Raw genomic sequence first — 16,521 nt, forward strand, 5'->3', positions numbered from 1 at the left:
TCCTATTCATCTCATCGCAATCCTCAGTGGTTAAAAATATTAACTAGATAAATTTTGAAAGAAAAAAAGAAGGGAGGAATACTTCATCTTGATAAACTTTTGAACAAATCAAAGTTTTAATATTCTTCATCCATCCGCATGAAAGTAACAATATTCCTACTACTGTAAAGAAAGTCCAAAAAGGAAAAAGTCAAGTACTTGGAAGTTGTACAATTCAAAGGGTACCTACATGTACTTATTCACGGTAGATATAATAATTCTTAAAATAAACATTATGGTTAATTTGAAAATATAACAGGAAGACTACTAATAATCATTATAAAATCATAGTCAAGCTTTTTGATGATATGATCACATTCTACAATATGATAGGCTTAGTTCGAGTCTCACAACTACTCATTATCAAAAAGAATTTTCACGTGCTTGACTCATGCAAAAGAATCAGGCTCTCATGTGAGAGGACATACTGCATACATAATTAATTAAATAATTAAAAGGCATAATACATAAATATTACTCTTAACTTGGCTTTAGCTGATAACTATGACCTCTAACTTTACTAATGCACAAGTAGACACTTTAACTATCCAAAACTTGAACAAATAGACACATTAGTCCTACATGGCATCCTACATGACAATTTTGTATCCTATTTGGTGTCCTATGTGTATTGTGCCACGGAGGACATGTGTGTTTACTTGTTCAATTTTATACAAATTTAAGTGCCTACTTGTGCACACCCAAAGTTGACGGGCATAAATCCTACTTAGAATAGGAATATAAATAGGAATAGTTTATAGTATCCTACTTGGAAAATGATTGGTTTATAATGTATATAAATAGAATTTTTATGTAATATTATTCTTACACAATTCAATAATATTTCTCCTATATTTCTCACATGATATCAGAGCGTTGGTGAGAAACTTCAAGTCACTGTGTGTCAATTACTTTTCTAACGGCTTTTGGGGGTGAATTTTGTCAGTTTTTTATTCTGTGGGTGTTGTTAGAAAACCAACACCATTACAAAGCTCGGAAAGCTCAGGCAACCAAACCCCAGCTAGAACAACCGGAAAACAACACCTCACGCGCTATCACGTCCCGTTCAAAGGTGAAATTTTTCGACAAGACCTGATTCATGCGCCTGCGCGTGAGGCTATTTTTATTAGTTATTTTTGAGTTTTTTTTCTCGGTTGGGGTCATCCAGTCATTCCGACCAAACCCCAGCCAATATTTTTCCAGATCCGAGCCCCGATATTAGGGTTTCGGTAATTTTCGACCAATTTTTGGTGAGTTTTTGGCGAAATCTGGATTTCCATACCAGATTTCGACAGTCAGTTCTGTCTTTGCAGTTTCTGACGACTGAACTTTCTCCAAATTTTTTTTTCCAGATTTCTATATATATATATATATTTCATAATGTCTTTTGGGATTGATATTTTTGGCTCTAAAAATATAGGAAGTTCAAGCCCTATGATTACTTCGGAACCATTAATGGGAAGCTCAAACTATTTAGCTTGGGCTTCCTCGGTTGAGCTGTGGTGTAAGGGTCAAGGCGTTCAAGATCACTTAACCAATAATGTTTGTGTGGTAGATGAAAAGGCCAAGGCTAGTGCGGAAGATGCAAAAGTCAAAGCACAATAGGTGAAGGTTGATGCTCAATTATGTAGTCTCATATGGCGATCTATCGATTCCAAGTTGATGCCCTTATTTCGCCCATCCCAGACATGTTATTCAGTTTGGAAAAAGGCTCTTGCTTTATACACTAATGACATATCTCGATTTTATGATGTGATATCTCAAAGATCCAACTTAAAGAAACAAGATTCCGATATGTCTACTTACTTGGGATAGGTACAAATAGTCATGGAGGAATTTGAAATATTAATGCCAGTTACTCCAAATGTGGAAAAACAACAAGAGCATAGAGAAATGTTGTTTCTAGTTCTTACACTTGTTGGACTTCCTATCGACCATGATTCAGTGCGTGATAAGATTCTAGCTAGTCCTGTAGTTCCTACAATTGATGGATTATTCTCTCGTCTACTTCGTTTTCCTGGGCCTCCCGATCATATAGTAGCCTCATCACCCACCATTGACTCCTCTATTTTTGCATCTAAAATCATAGATAAAAGAAACATATCAATCTATGGAGAATCGGCCAGAAGGAGGGCGTTTTGAAAAACCTCAATCCAAGTGTAGTCATTGTCATAAACTTGGGCACACTCGTGAAATATGTTATATTTTGTATGGTACACCACCCAGTTATGATCTTATTGCTCTAAAGAAATATAATGAGTTCCTTCTAAATCGTGCAAGTAAACAGACATCTCCACAAGTAGCATCTGTGGCTCAGCCTAATCAATCATCCAATAATGCTCATATTTCTCATACAGAATATGATGAGTTCCTCTAGTATCAAGCAAGTAAGCAAATGTCACCAAAAGTAGCTTTGGTTGCACAATCTGATATTTCTATTGTGGGTAATTCTTTCTCTTGTGTTTCACAATCTAGTATTCTTGGTTCATGGGTCATGGACTCGGCAACTTCCGATCATATCTCTGGTAATAAATCACTTTTGTTTGATATTGTTTATTCACAATCTCTTCTAGCTATTACTTTAGCTAATGGGATCCAAACAAAACCAAAAGAGGTTGGCAAAGCCAAACCCTTATCTTCTGCCACTCTAGACTCTGTTCTTTATGTCCCTGGCTCTCCTTTTAATCTGGCCTCTGTTAGTCATTTTACGTGTGCCTTATATTGTGGCATATTATTTTTTGATGATTTTTTCTCATGTAGGACTGCAGTACGGAACAGACGATTGGCACAGGGCATGAATCACAAGGCTTTTACTATCTTACCTCTTCAAACTTCTTTACAACATGCTCCATTACAGATTCTCCAGATCAATTCACAAACGTTTGGGACCTCCGAGTTTATCCAAGCTGCAAAAGATGGTGCCTAGGTTTTCTAATTTAGATTGTGAGTTGTGTCAACTTGGAAAAAAAACTCATGCTACATTTTCACTTAGTACTGAGGGTCATTCAGAGTCTTTTTTTTCATTAGTTTATTCTGATATTTGGGGTCCTAGTAGAGTTAGTTCCCCCTTTGGATTTCATTATTTTGTTAGTTTTATTGATGATTATTCAAGATGCATTTGCATTTTCTTAATGAAAGATCGTTCTAAGTTATTTTGTATATTCAAAAGTTTCTTTGTTGAAATACAAAATCATTTTGGAGTTTCTATTCGTACTTTTCATAGTGATAATGACTTGGAATACTTATCAGTCCAATTTCAAGAGTTTATGTCTCACCATGGAAGTATTCCCCAAACATCTTGTTCATACACCCCTCAACAAAATGGTGTAGCAGAAAGGAAGAATAGGCATCTCATTGAGATCGCTCGCACTCTTCTCATTGAATCCCATGTTCCGTTGCTCTTTTAGGGAGATGCAGTCCTTGTGTCTTGTTATTTAATTAATAGAATGTCCTCATCCTCTATTCAGAATTAGGTTCTGCATTTCATACTATTTTCTCAGTCACGTCTTTACTCTATCCCTCGTGTTTTTGGAATCATATGTTTTGTTCATAACTTAGCCCTAAAGAAAGATAAATTAGCACCTTGTGCCCTCAAATGTGTCTTTCTTGGTTAATCTCGAGTTCAAAAAGGGTATCGTTGTTATTCACCTGAACTTCATTGATATCTTATGTCCACTGATGTCATATTCTTTGAGTCTCAACCTTACTATATATCTTCTGTTCATCCTGATGTATCTAAGGTCTTACCCATACCTCAAGTCTTACCTGTACGAACTTTTGAGGAATCTACTGTCTCTCCTACATCTCTAGTTGTAGTCTTAGATGACTCATGTCATGTGTCAAACCTTGATCCTTCTGCAAACTTGCCTCCTCCTAGACAACTGATTGTACTTCAAAAAGATATATGATCCACTCGAAATGCTAACCCACATTATACTTTTTTGAGTTATCATCGTCTATCCTCACCATATTATGCTGTTGTATCATCTTTGTCTTCTATTTCCATTTCTAAGATTATAGGTGAAGCACTTTCTCATTCTAGATAGAGGCAGACTATGATTGATGAGATGTCTGCTTTATATATGAGTGATGCTTGAGAGCTTGTTTTCTTTCCTGCAGTTTAATTAATTGTTTGTTGCCATTGGGTTTATGTAGTCAAAATTGACCCAGACGGTCAGGTGGATCGACTGAAGGCTCGCCTTGTTGCCAAAGGGTATACTCAGATGTTTGGGCTAAACTATAGTGATACTTTCTCTCCCGTGGCTAAAATAGCATCTGTCCATCTTTTTCTATCTATGGTTTATGTTCATCATTGGCCTCTTTATTAGTTGGACATTAAGAATGCTTTTTGCATGGTGATCTTAAGAAAGAAGTCTATATGGAGCAACCACCTATTTTTTTTTGCTCAGGGGAGTCTAGTACCCTTGTATGTCAATTGTGTAGGCCAGTCTATGGTCTGATTAAACTCCTTCCAGGATAAGGAGAGCCACTCAGTAATCCTGAAAGGTATAGAAGGTTGGTTGAAAAGTTGAATTATCTCACAGTGACTAGAACTGCCATCTCTTTTTCTGTGAGTGTTGTAAGTCAATTTATGACTTTTCCTTATGATAGTCGTTGGGATGCAATTAATTGCATTCTGCGATATATCAAGCCTCGATAAAGGACTACTCTTTAAGGATCACAACCATGAGCATATCACCGGATATACAGATGCTGATTGGGAAGGATCACCCTCTGATAGATGTTCTAAATTTGGGTATTGTTTTTAGTAGGAGGTAATTTGGTGTCGTGAAAGAGTAAGAAACAGAGTGTGGTTACTTGATCTAATGCAGAAGCAGAATATCGAGCAATGGCTGTGGCAACTTATGAGCTAGTTTGGATCAAACAATTGCTGACAGAACTAAAATTTGGAGAAACCGGTCATATGAAACTTGTGTGTGATAATCAAGCGGTCCTTCATATTGCATCAAATTCAGTGTTTCATGAGAGGACTAAGCACATTGAGATTGATTGTCACTTTGACAGAGAAAAGTTATTCTCAAGAGATATTGTTACAAAGTTTATGAAGTCAAATGATCAACTTGCAAGTATCTTCACCAAGTCTCTCACCGATCTTCGTAATAATTATATTTGCAACAAGGTAGGTACATATGATTTGTATGCACCAGCTTGAGGTGGAGTTTTAGAATATGAATAGATGTACACAATCCTACTTAGAATAGGAATATAAATAGGAATAGTTTGTAGTATCCTACTTGAAAAATGATTGGTTTATAGTGTCTATAAATAGGGTCTTTATGTAATATTATTCTTACACAATTCAATAATATTTTTTCTCCTATATTTCTCACAAAACTCTTAGATCATGAAATGGTCATGTTAAGTCCCATATTGGTGGAATGAGGATAATTTGAACTTCTTATATGGATTTATGCCACCCTTTCTTCATGACCTCATTTTTGAGATTGAGTAAAGCCTAAAATCCATTTCTTTACCGATTTCACACTCCAACAAATAGCAAAGTACAAAGTCCTGATCCCAACCCAAAGGAAAACGTCCATATCATTTAATTTTGAAAAGAAAAAAAAAAGATACGTTAGTCACGCATCCTAATTGGAGGAAGAGTAAAAAAGAAAAATGAAATTTGATACATCATTTATCTCAATTTATGTGCTATTATTTAACTAAACATAAAATTTAAAAAAGAAACAAAACGTTTTAAAACTTGTCTAGTTCACACCAAAGTACTTTAAAGTTTGTAGAGATAAATAAGTAAATAAATAAATATACACCCTTTCTAATAGTTTAAATTTTACTATCAGAAGCTAATTATGACAGATGTCCCCACGGAATTTAGCTCATCGGTAAGAGATTCTTGATAAAAAATTTGTTGGAAACATTATCGACAAACCAATTTAATAATACATATATAGATCACTAACAACTTATGCTTTTAGATGAGACGTTAAATTACTTGTAACACTTTATTTAAAGTAAGTGGATCAAATTATGGAAACAAAACATTTGTTTCCAATTTTTTTTTTTGAACTCACCATTTGACAAAATGAGGAGCACACGAAAAAGTATAACTAGAAACCTAGAGAAGCAAATATGAAATTTAGCCATACTCAAACTTCTTCTTAATTATATCAAATTAAATAGCAAAGAGTTATACGATAATTGGAATGAAAAGCAGATATTTAAAGGAATTAATTGGATTCTTAATCAATTCAAAATAAAAATTAAATATTTCATTCTAGAAGCAATATTCTTGGTATCTAAATTCCAAATCAACATGAAAAATATCGAAAAAAGAATTGTTTGAGCTGTTTTCATCTTTGTTTTATTAATTTGTAGTTTTATGTCTCATAATAATGAATATAATAGTTTTATGTCTCATAATAATGAATATTTAATCTTGATTCCTTTAAGCAACAAGAATCCAATGAGCTGTTTTTTGATATTTATATTTTCGACTTAAATAATTTTTATACGACTATCTATCGATTATGAATTTTAACACGTGATAGCTTAGTTAAGGTTTTTTTATTAGACTACCAATTAATGTTTATCCATGAATTTATTAATAATTATCTAATGATCTTATTATGTTAATAATATTTTTTCCACGATCAGTGTTGTAATTTAAATAAATTCTTATAATTGATCTATCTCTTATAAGAGATGAACTGAAATTACGATATTTTTGTATAGAACTAGAGTATTAGTTAGTTATTACTTTTATCAAATTATCGTTTAATATTTATCAAGTTTTATATGTATTTACTTTACGATCTTATTATGTGCATGAACCTCTTTTTATTTCTTAAACTCTTATATTTGACCTATATTTTACAAGAAATTACGCATGTTTTTTTTGTTTGCTTTTTATGTTTTGCTTTTGGTCTTTTATGTATGTTGGAATTGATAATCTACAAAACCAAATCGAGGCAAATATTGTGGAAACTGACAAAAACAATTGGTATATAGTGATTATAACAATCAATACTAACAAAAAGAAAAGTCAAGTAATTAAGAAAAAGTTGAACAAAAAAAATAAAAGTGTCATGAGTTTATCTCTTATCTATCAAACTAAAATTTGTTGTCTTCAATATTGGTGATTTTGAAGATACCAAGAATTAATGTTGCTTCTTGAATAAACTAATTCTATAATAATATTAATTAATTAATGTTGATACCTAAATTTATTATTGTCCCTATAAGTATTATATTGTTAGTAGGTTGATACATAATTCCTAAGTTGAAAATGGCTAGATATTATGTTTCTTGCTTTTTTGTTATACTTCTTAGCTTTCTCCTCATTGCATCAAATGGTGAGTCAAGAAAAAAGATTTATGTTTTGTATATATATATATATTATAAAGAAGTTTAATAAATATTTATGTAATTTAATTTGTTATAACATGTATATAATATATCAGATAAATTGTTAAAAATAATTATCTATCATAGTATAGGTAAACTCATTTGGCGTATTTGTATGAGCTTTGCTCAAGCATAGTTAACCAGTTTCGTGATTTTTTTTATTTTTTTGCAGAAATTGAAGTTGTGAAGGGTGCTAGTGCTGGTTTTTGTGACACATGGAGTAAAAACTTTCAGGGGCAATGTTATAATGGTTACCATTGTGATAATGTATGTACAAATGAAGGGTATATTTTTGGAGGGGAATGTTTGTGGGAAGGCATTTTTAAGGGAATGGCTTGTATGTGTATCTATAGTTGTTGACTCAAAAATCATCATCAAATAAATCCCATCTCACATATAATAAAAGCGTAAAATTTTATCGATACTTGATATTTATATCAAATTTAACATTTTATATATAAATATCCGTTGCAGATATATATATTGCGGTACTAGAAAAATGATTTCGATTTGATGTTACTTAATATGTACTCATCATCTGTGAAACAAAATTGAAAAGAATAATTATAAATATGTACTCATCATATATATAAGATGAATTTGGATCAGTAAGTTCAAATTAAGCAAATTTTAGTAAATTCAAGAGACATATTAAAAATCATGTATTTTGAATCTGAAGGAAATTGGATTGGGTCGCTCATGTGGGTCAATTCGGATCCATTAAATAATAAATAAATATGTGTCACGCCCCGGGAAGGTACCCTAGACGTAACCGGCACCCGAAGGACATTTCTGACCTCCGAGCGAACCACTTGGTACAGTCACTCATTCATTCAAGCACATTCTCTTAGCGGAAACTCAATTAAGGAAATACTTCTCATAACATAAGGGCCGAAGGCCAAACATTTCAATCCAACAAGAGTAGTAAATTAAGACTCATCAAAATAACAGTTCAATCTCCCACACTCCAGTCTATGAAGCCTCTATTCAAGTCAAAAAGGTGCCAATGACAAGCCCATGGCTACCGACAATCTAAATAAAGAAAAGATAATCAAAAGCTGTACAAGAAGGCCCAATATCCTCCGGGAACTAGGAGGACTCACCGACTGGCTGGGAGTGTAGTGGATCTTCAACGGAGCGCCGGTTGATGATCTCTTGTACCTGTCTATGCATCATGAAACGATGCTGGCCAAATGGCGTCAGTACATGGAATGTACGAGTATGTAAAATGGCCGAATACAACGAACATCAAGAAAGAATCAATCAACTCGGGATCTCAACTCAAAAAGGATGACAACTCAATCAAATGTCCTAAGTCTAAACACGGATATGATCTAGACGGGACCAATCATATACAAATCAACTCAATCTGACTCAGAGTACTATCAACACCTATTTGGGAGTTTCTCTTAACCGACAACCATCACTTATGAGCCAGTGAAAGTACAACGAACCGACGTTGTTGCCGCGTCCGCTCATACTTTGTCAGGGCATGAACGAGTCAACAAATCATGGATCCAATCCAACCAGGTCCTATAATGTCAGGACAACTCTCTCGGGGAAACATCCGACTTTAACGGTTCCATCCCCCCTACGTTTGGCGATGCAGTTATTGGGTTCGAGTATGGACTATACTCTTGCCCAATTCGGTGCTCGATACTTCTCCCAAGACTCAATGCTCATAAAACTCCATCCAATCAATTCAATCAAATCACATCGACAAGTCTCATTACAACCTTGTCAACTCATCAACTCTATCACAATCAAATCTCAATCTCAATGCTCAATCTCAATCATATCTTCAAGGAAGTGTTAAAATGCATATATGTACATCATCTAGATATAAAATCAATCATTACCTCCATCTATTTGAGAAAAATCTTTATGACTCATCACATCTTCAAGATTCAAATCGACATTCTTATAATAGGCAACATGTTTAAGAAGATAGTATACTTTATCAAATCTACATAATTAATAAGACCAACAAAACATATTTATCAACTCATTTCTTCATCATCTCATACTCATATAAGGGCTCATTTTAGGAACCTCTTAGCTCAACAACATTAACACATAAATAATTAAATAAGATGGGAACAATACTCATTCAAACATGTACCATACCAAGAAACTCCATTTCCATGGATATCTAACCTCAAAACAAGAATAGGTCACATGGATAGACTCAACCCATGTTTTGGATAGACTTACCTACCTTAGTGAAGACTTGGAGAAAACCTTGAGGTTGGGTCTTCAATGGAGGACTCTAATCTTGAAGCTTCTTGGACTCCTTTTTGGTTAGAAGTGGAGAAGAAGAGTAGAGAGAGAAACTAGGGCTTTTAGAAAGAGGGAGGGGCTGAAGAAAATGATCCCAACATACACAAGGATTGTGTATATATAAATTTGGGAAATTTCCCAAATTGCCCTTTCTCCAAATTCTGAAAATTAGGCAAAAACGCCCTTGGCGCGATAGTGGCGCGTCGCGCCCTTACAGCGCCAAGGCCAATTACGCCTAAAACCTGCATAACTTTTAGTGGCGCGTCGCGCCAGGGACCAAACTACTGAGGCATGTTTCTGGCGCGATAGTGGCACGTCGCGCCCTTACAGCGCCAAGCCTATTGTCCTAAATTCTGGGAATTTGGCCTGAAAAACCCTGCACACTTTTAGTGGCGCATCGCGCCAGGGACCAAACTACTAAGGCATGTTTGTGGCGCGATAGTGGCGCATCGCGCCCTTACAGCGCCAAGGCCATTTCCCCAGCAGTTGTAACCCAGACCAAAATGAAATCCCTGTCGTGCTAGTTCGTCTTCGGATCATCATATCTTTTGACTCCGAACTCCAAAATTTACGTTCTTGGTGGCGTTGGAAAGAAGACTCGACGACCTTTAATTTGATAGGTCGTGGGCCACCCGAATTGACGTCTTTCGAAAGATAGGGTCGTTAAAAGTCGACCCTTACATGAACTCATCCTAAACTTAGCCACGACGGATATTTTGGACTTAGCTCGGTCCTAGAGGCCCTCAATGACCCCACATCACCTCCAACGCTCTTAAATTTACCAGGGACTCATCTCAACTCAAGCACATACTTTGAAATAAATACGATGGGCCCCCACATGTATGCAAAGAAGGCCCGAATCTTAGGAAAATTTTGAGGGGTGTTACATTATCTCCCCCTTGGGATCATTCGTCCTCGAATGACGAGCAACCAAGAATGGACTCGGGGTACAAATCACAATCAAAACTCAGTCATTCAATCAATCAAAGTTTCAATCAAGTATCAATCAAAGTTAAAAAGGCACAAATGAATTCGAGTCAAGGAAATAGTCATTACCTTCAATATTCTCCTCGGTAGGAACGAATGGATGTGGATATTTAGATTTTATGGCTTCCTCCGCTTCCCATGTGGCTTCCTCAACAAGTTGATTCCTCCACAGAACTTTGACTGAGGCGACTTCTTTGTTTCTCAATTTGCGAATTTGGTGATCAAGAATTTGGATTGGGACCTCCTCATAGGATAAGCTATCCTTAATTCCAACGCTTTCAATAAGGACTACCAACGAGGGATCGCCCAAGCACTTTTTCAACATTGAAACGTGGAACACCGGATGAATGGAAGTTAGCTCTGAGGGTAGGTCCAACTCATAAGCAACACTCCCGATCCGCCTCAAAATTTGGTACGGGCCAATATATCGAGGACTAAGTTTCCCCTTCTTTCCAAACCTCATGACACCCTTCATGGGTGACACTTTCAAATACAACCAATCATCCACCTCAAACTCTAAGTCTCTCCTCCTCACATCGGTGTAAGATTTTTGGCGACTTTGGGCTGTCTTTAGCCTTTCTCGGATAACTCGTACCTTCCCCATGGCTTGATGAACGAGGTTAGGCCCAATCAACTCGGCTTCACCTACTTCAAACCACCCAATGGGCGATCTACACCTCCTCCCATACAAGGCTTCATAAGAAGCCATTTGAATGCTTGCATGATAGCTATTGTTATATGCAAACTCTATGAGAGGCAAGTGATCATCCCAATTCCCCTTGAAGTCAAGCACACACGCCCTCAACATATCTTCTAATGTCTGAATGGTGCGCTCTGCTTGGCCATCTGTCTGAGGATAGAAGGCTGTACTCAAGTTCACCCTCGAACCTAATCCCTTCTGAAAGGATTTCCAAAATTGGGAAGTGAATTGAGCTCCTCTGTCTGAGATGATAGACAAAGAGACCCCATGCAATCTAACGATCTCCTGTATATACAACTTTGCATAATCTTCTGCGGTGTCAGTAGTCTTAACCGCCAAGAAGTGAGCTGATTTCGTCATTTTATCCACAATCACCCAAATGGAATCATGTTGCTTTCGGGACTTTGGCAAGCCTGTAATAAAGTCCATGTTGATCATCTCCCACTTCCATTCTGGAATTTCTATGTTTTGGGCTAGACCACAGGGTCTTTGATGCTCAACCTTCACTTGTTGACAATTCGGGCATTTGGAAACGAATTCCGCAATATCCCTCTTTATCCCACTCCACTAATAGATCTCCCTCAAGTCATGGTACATTTTTGTGGAACCCGGATGAATAGAGTATTTAGAACTATGCGCTTCGGCCATAATCCTCTCTCAAACATCATCGACATCTGGCACACACAATCTATTTTGGTACCGCAATACACTATCTCCCCCTTGGGTAAAAACCATTACCTCTTATTTGTGTACTACTCCCTTCAATTGGAGAAGGGCGGGATCTTGGTCTTGTTTTTCCTTCACTTCTGCCACAAGTGAGGATGTAGACCCATCCTGAACTGTAACTCCGCCTTCATTATTCTCTTCCAGATGAACTCCCAATCGGGCTAATCTGTGTACCTTCTTTGCCAATTCCCTCCTTCCTTCCTCCACGTGGCTAGTGCTATCCATGGACAACCTGTTAAGAGCATCAGCAACAACATTAGCTTTACCTGGATGGTAGAGGATGCTCATATCATAGTCCTTGAGTAGCTCAAGCCATCTCCTTTGCCTCAGGTTGAGTTCCTTTTGGCTAAAGACGTATTGCAAGCTCTTGTGGTCGGTGAATACATCGACATGCACTCCATATAGGTAGTGGCGCCAGATTTTAAGTGCAAACACCACAGCTGCCAGCTCAAGGTCATGAGTTGGGTAATTCCTCTCATAAATCTTAAGCTGTCTTGAAGCATAGGCTATCACCTTCCCCCTTTGCATCAACACACAACCCAAACCAATTCTGGAGGCATCATAATAAATCACAAAACCCTTTGTTCCATCGGGCAAAGTTAGAACAGGAGCAGTGGTTAGCTTAGTCTTCAATTTCTGGAAACTCTCCTCACAAGCATCAGACCATTGGAACTTAGCCTTCTTTTGGGTCAGTTTAGTCAATGGTGATGATATGGATGAGAATCCCTCTACAAACCTTCGGTAGTACCCGGCCAAACCCAGGAAGCTCCTTATCTTTGTTAGGGATGTGGGTCTGGGCCAATTCTTCACAGCTTCAATTTTCTGAGCATCAACCTGAATACCATCTCCAGATACAATATGGCCTAAGAAGGCCACTGATGCAATCCAAAACTCACATTTAGAGAACTTTGCATACAATACCCGGTCCCTCAAAGTTTGTAAAACAACTCTAAGATGATAGGCGTGCTCCTCTTTACTCTTGGAGTAAACCAGAATATCATCTATGAATACAATCACAAACATATCAAGATACGGTTTGAATACTCGGTTCATGAGATCTATAAAAGCGGCGGGAGCATTAGTCAACCCAAAAGACATGACCAAAAATTCAAAGTGGCCATAATGAGTCTGGAAAGCAGTCTTCGGAATATCGCATTCTCTCACCTTCAACTGGTGGTAGCCGGATCTCAAGTCTATCTTTGAGAAACAAGTGGCACCTTGAAGTTGGTCAAATAAGTCATCTATTCTGGGGAGAGGGTATTTGTTCTTTACGGTGACCTTATTTAACTGCCTGTAGTCGATACACATTCTAAGGGACCCATCCTTCTTCCGCACAAATAGGACCGGAGCACCCCATGGCGAGACACTCGGCCTAATGAATCCCTTATCTAATAAGTCCTTCAGCTGCTCCTTCAACTCCTTCAACTCGGCCGGAGCCATTTTATATGGAGGAATTGAGATAGGCTGGGTATCAGGAAGAACATCAATCCGAAAGTCGATCTCCCTATCAGGAGGGACTCTAGGCAGATCTTCGGGAAAGACATCCGGAAATTCGTTGACAATCGGAACCGACTCAAGAGATGGGGACTCAATGCTGTCATCTTTCACTCGGACAATGTGATAAACACACCCTTTCGAGATTAGCTTCCTGGCCCTAAGGTATGAAATAAACTTACCCTTAGGCACAATAGGGCTACCCTTCCACTCTATGACAGCCTCATTCGGGAATTTGAATGTGACAATTTGAGTCCTACAATCAATAGAGGCATAACAGACATAAAGCCAGTCCATGCCAAGGATCACGTCGAAATCAACCATGTCTAACTCAACTAAGTCAGCCAAGGTGTCCCTGTGATGAATTGACACAGTGCAATCTCTATAGACTCTCTCAGCTAAGACAGAATCACCGACAGGAGTGGCCATACAAAAGGGCTCAAGAAGACGTTCAGGGATTTTATTGAACTTACTAGCCACATAGGGAGTCACAAAAGATAAGGTGGCACCTGGATCCATCAATACATAGCAATCAAAGGAAGAGACTCGAATCATACCCGTCACGACGTTTGGTGAGTTCTCCTGATCTTGACGACTACCCATGGCATATAGGCGGTTTGTACCTCCACTCGTACCTGGAGTAGTGCCCCTCTGATTACCTCTGGCTGGTGGTGCGGTGGCAGAGGACCGGGCTCTGTTCCCCCATGCTGGGCACTCTTTTTGAAAATGGTCTATTTGGCCGCATTTATAACAACCCATCCTTCCTATTCTGCACTCTCCCAAGTGAAGCTTACCACACTTGACACATGGTGGTTTCCCCTGCGCACCCTGACTCATGCTAGCTTGGGGTTGAGAACCTTGTGGCCTGAAATTCTGGCGACTTTGTCCCTGCCGATCATACATGTTCTGCGGCATCGGTGCACTGGCGCTAGATGAGGCATAGGTGGAAGGCCTCTTCTGGAAGAAGGACCTGTTGCCTTTGCTTTGCCTCTGCTCATTCTCCTGCCCAGATGACCTTGCCTTTTTGCTCAGGTGCTCTTCTCTGTCTTTTCTCTTCTCCTCCTCTACCTGTTGAGCATACAACATTAATCTGGAAAGATCCATATCCGAGATCAACAATGATGCCTTGCATTCCTTCTTCACATGCCTCCCTAATTCGGAGACGAACTTCCTCATCTTTGACCTCACATCAGGAATCATTTTTGGAGCATACCTGGACAGCTGGATGAACTTTAGGCCATACTCTTTAACCGACGTACCTTCCTGTTTTAGGTTTACAAATTCCTCCACTTTCGCTTTCCTCAATTCTCGAGGAAAGAAGTGGTCAAGGAAGGCTCCCTCAAACTCATCCCACCTAGCAGGCTCAGCATCTTCACCCCTTCCCTGTTCCTATTGGCTATACCAAATATTTGCCATATTTTTGAGTTGATAAGACACCAACTCGACCCCCTCAATTTTCGTAGCATGCATAGCTTTCAGAATCTTCCACATTTCATCAATAAAGTTCTGGGGATCTTCATCAACCTTAGAACCCGTAAATGCCGGTGGGTTCATCCTCAGAAAGTCTCTGATTCTAATGGCAGCAAATGGCTCCTGGGAACTAGAGCTGAGAGTCGGCGAACTCTGATTAGCTCTTCGGGCAGCCATTAGTTGAGTGAGCATTGCAATTGCCCCTCGAAATTCAGCCTCTGATGTGGGTGCAGGTGGGGTAGATGGCACTTGGGGTACCTCTGCATATCTCGCGGGTCGGCCTCTAGCCCTTGCTGGGCGTGCCTCTGACTGTGGCATCCCTGCATTATCAACATTCCTCTGGCTAGCGGTACGTTTAGGAGGCATTATCTGTAACGTATAAACGCACGAATTAAAAAGGAAGTTTCATGGAGTTTAACTCCATCGCACGAATTCAGAGTATGAAAGAAGTGAAACAATTCCTAATGTCCTACAGCCTCCTGCTTATAAGTGTGGTGCACAACACACCCATAAGCAAGACTCTACTAGACACGGCTTCATAGACTCCCTAGGATACTTGAACTCTGTGCTCTGATACCATGTTTGTCACGCCCCGGGAGGGTACCCTAGACGTAACTGGCACCCGAAGGACATTTCTGACCTCCGAGCGAACCACTTGGTACAGTCACTCATTCATTCAAGCACATTCTCTTAGCGAAAACTTAATTAAGGAAATACTTCTCATAACATAAGGGCCGAAAGCCAAACATTTCAATCCAACAAGAGTAGTAAATTAAGACTCATCAAAATAACAGTTCAATCTCCCACACTCCAGTCTATGAAGCCTCTATTCAAGTCAAAAAGGTGCCAATGACAAGCCCATGGCTACCGACAATCTAAATAAAGAAAAGATAATCAAAAGCTGTACAAGAAGGCCCAATATCCTCCGGGAACTAGGAGGACTCACCGACTGGCTGGGAGTGTAGTGGATCTTCAATGGAGCGCCGGTTGATGATCTCTTGTACCTGTCTATGCATCATGAAACGATGCTGGCCAAATGGCGTCAGTACATGGAATGTACGAGTATGTAAAATGGCCGAATACAACGAACATCAAGAAAGAATCAATCAACTCGGGATCTCAACTCAAAAAGGATGACAACTCAATCAAATGTCCTAAGTCTAAACATGGATATGATCTAGACGGGACCAATCATATACAAATCAACTCAATCTGACTCAGAGTACTATCAACACCTATTTGGGAGTTTCTCTTAACCGACAACCATCACTTATGAGCCAGTGAAAGTACAATGAACCGACGTTATTGCCGCGTCCGCTCATACTTTGCCAGGGCATGAACGAGTCAACAAATCATGGATCCAATCCAACCAGGTCCTATAATGTCAGGACAACTCTCTCGGGGAAACATCCGACTTTAACGGTTCCATCCCTCCTACG

This window comes from Solanum dulcamara, chromosome 6 (genome assembly GCF_947179165.1).
Source record: "Solanum dulcamara chromosome 6, daSolDulc1.2, whole genome shotgun sequence".
In the NCBI taxonomy this organism is placed as follows: Eukaryota; Viridiplantae; Streptophyta; class Magnoliopsida; order Solanales; family Solanaceae; genus Solanum; species Solanum dulcamara.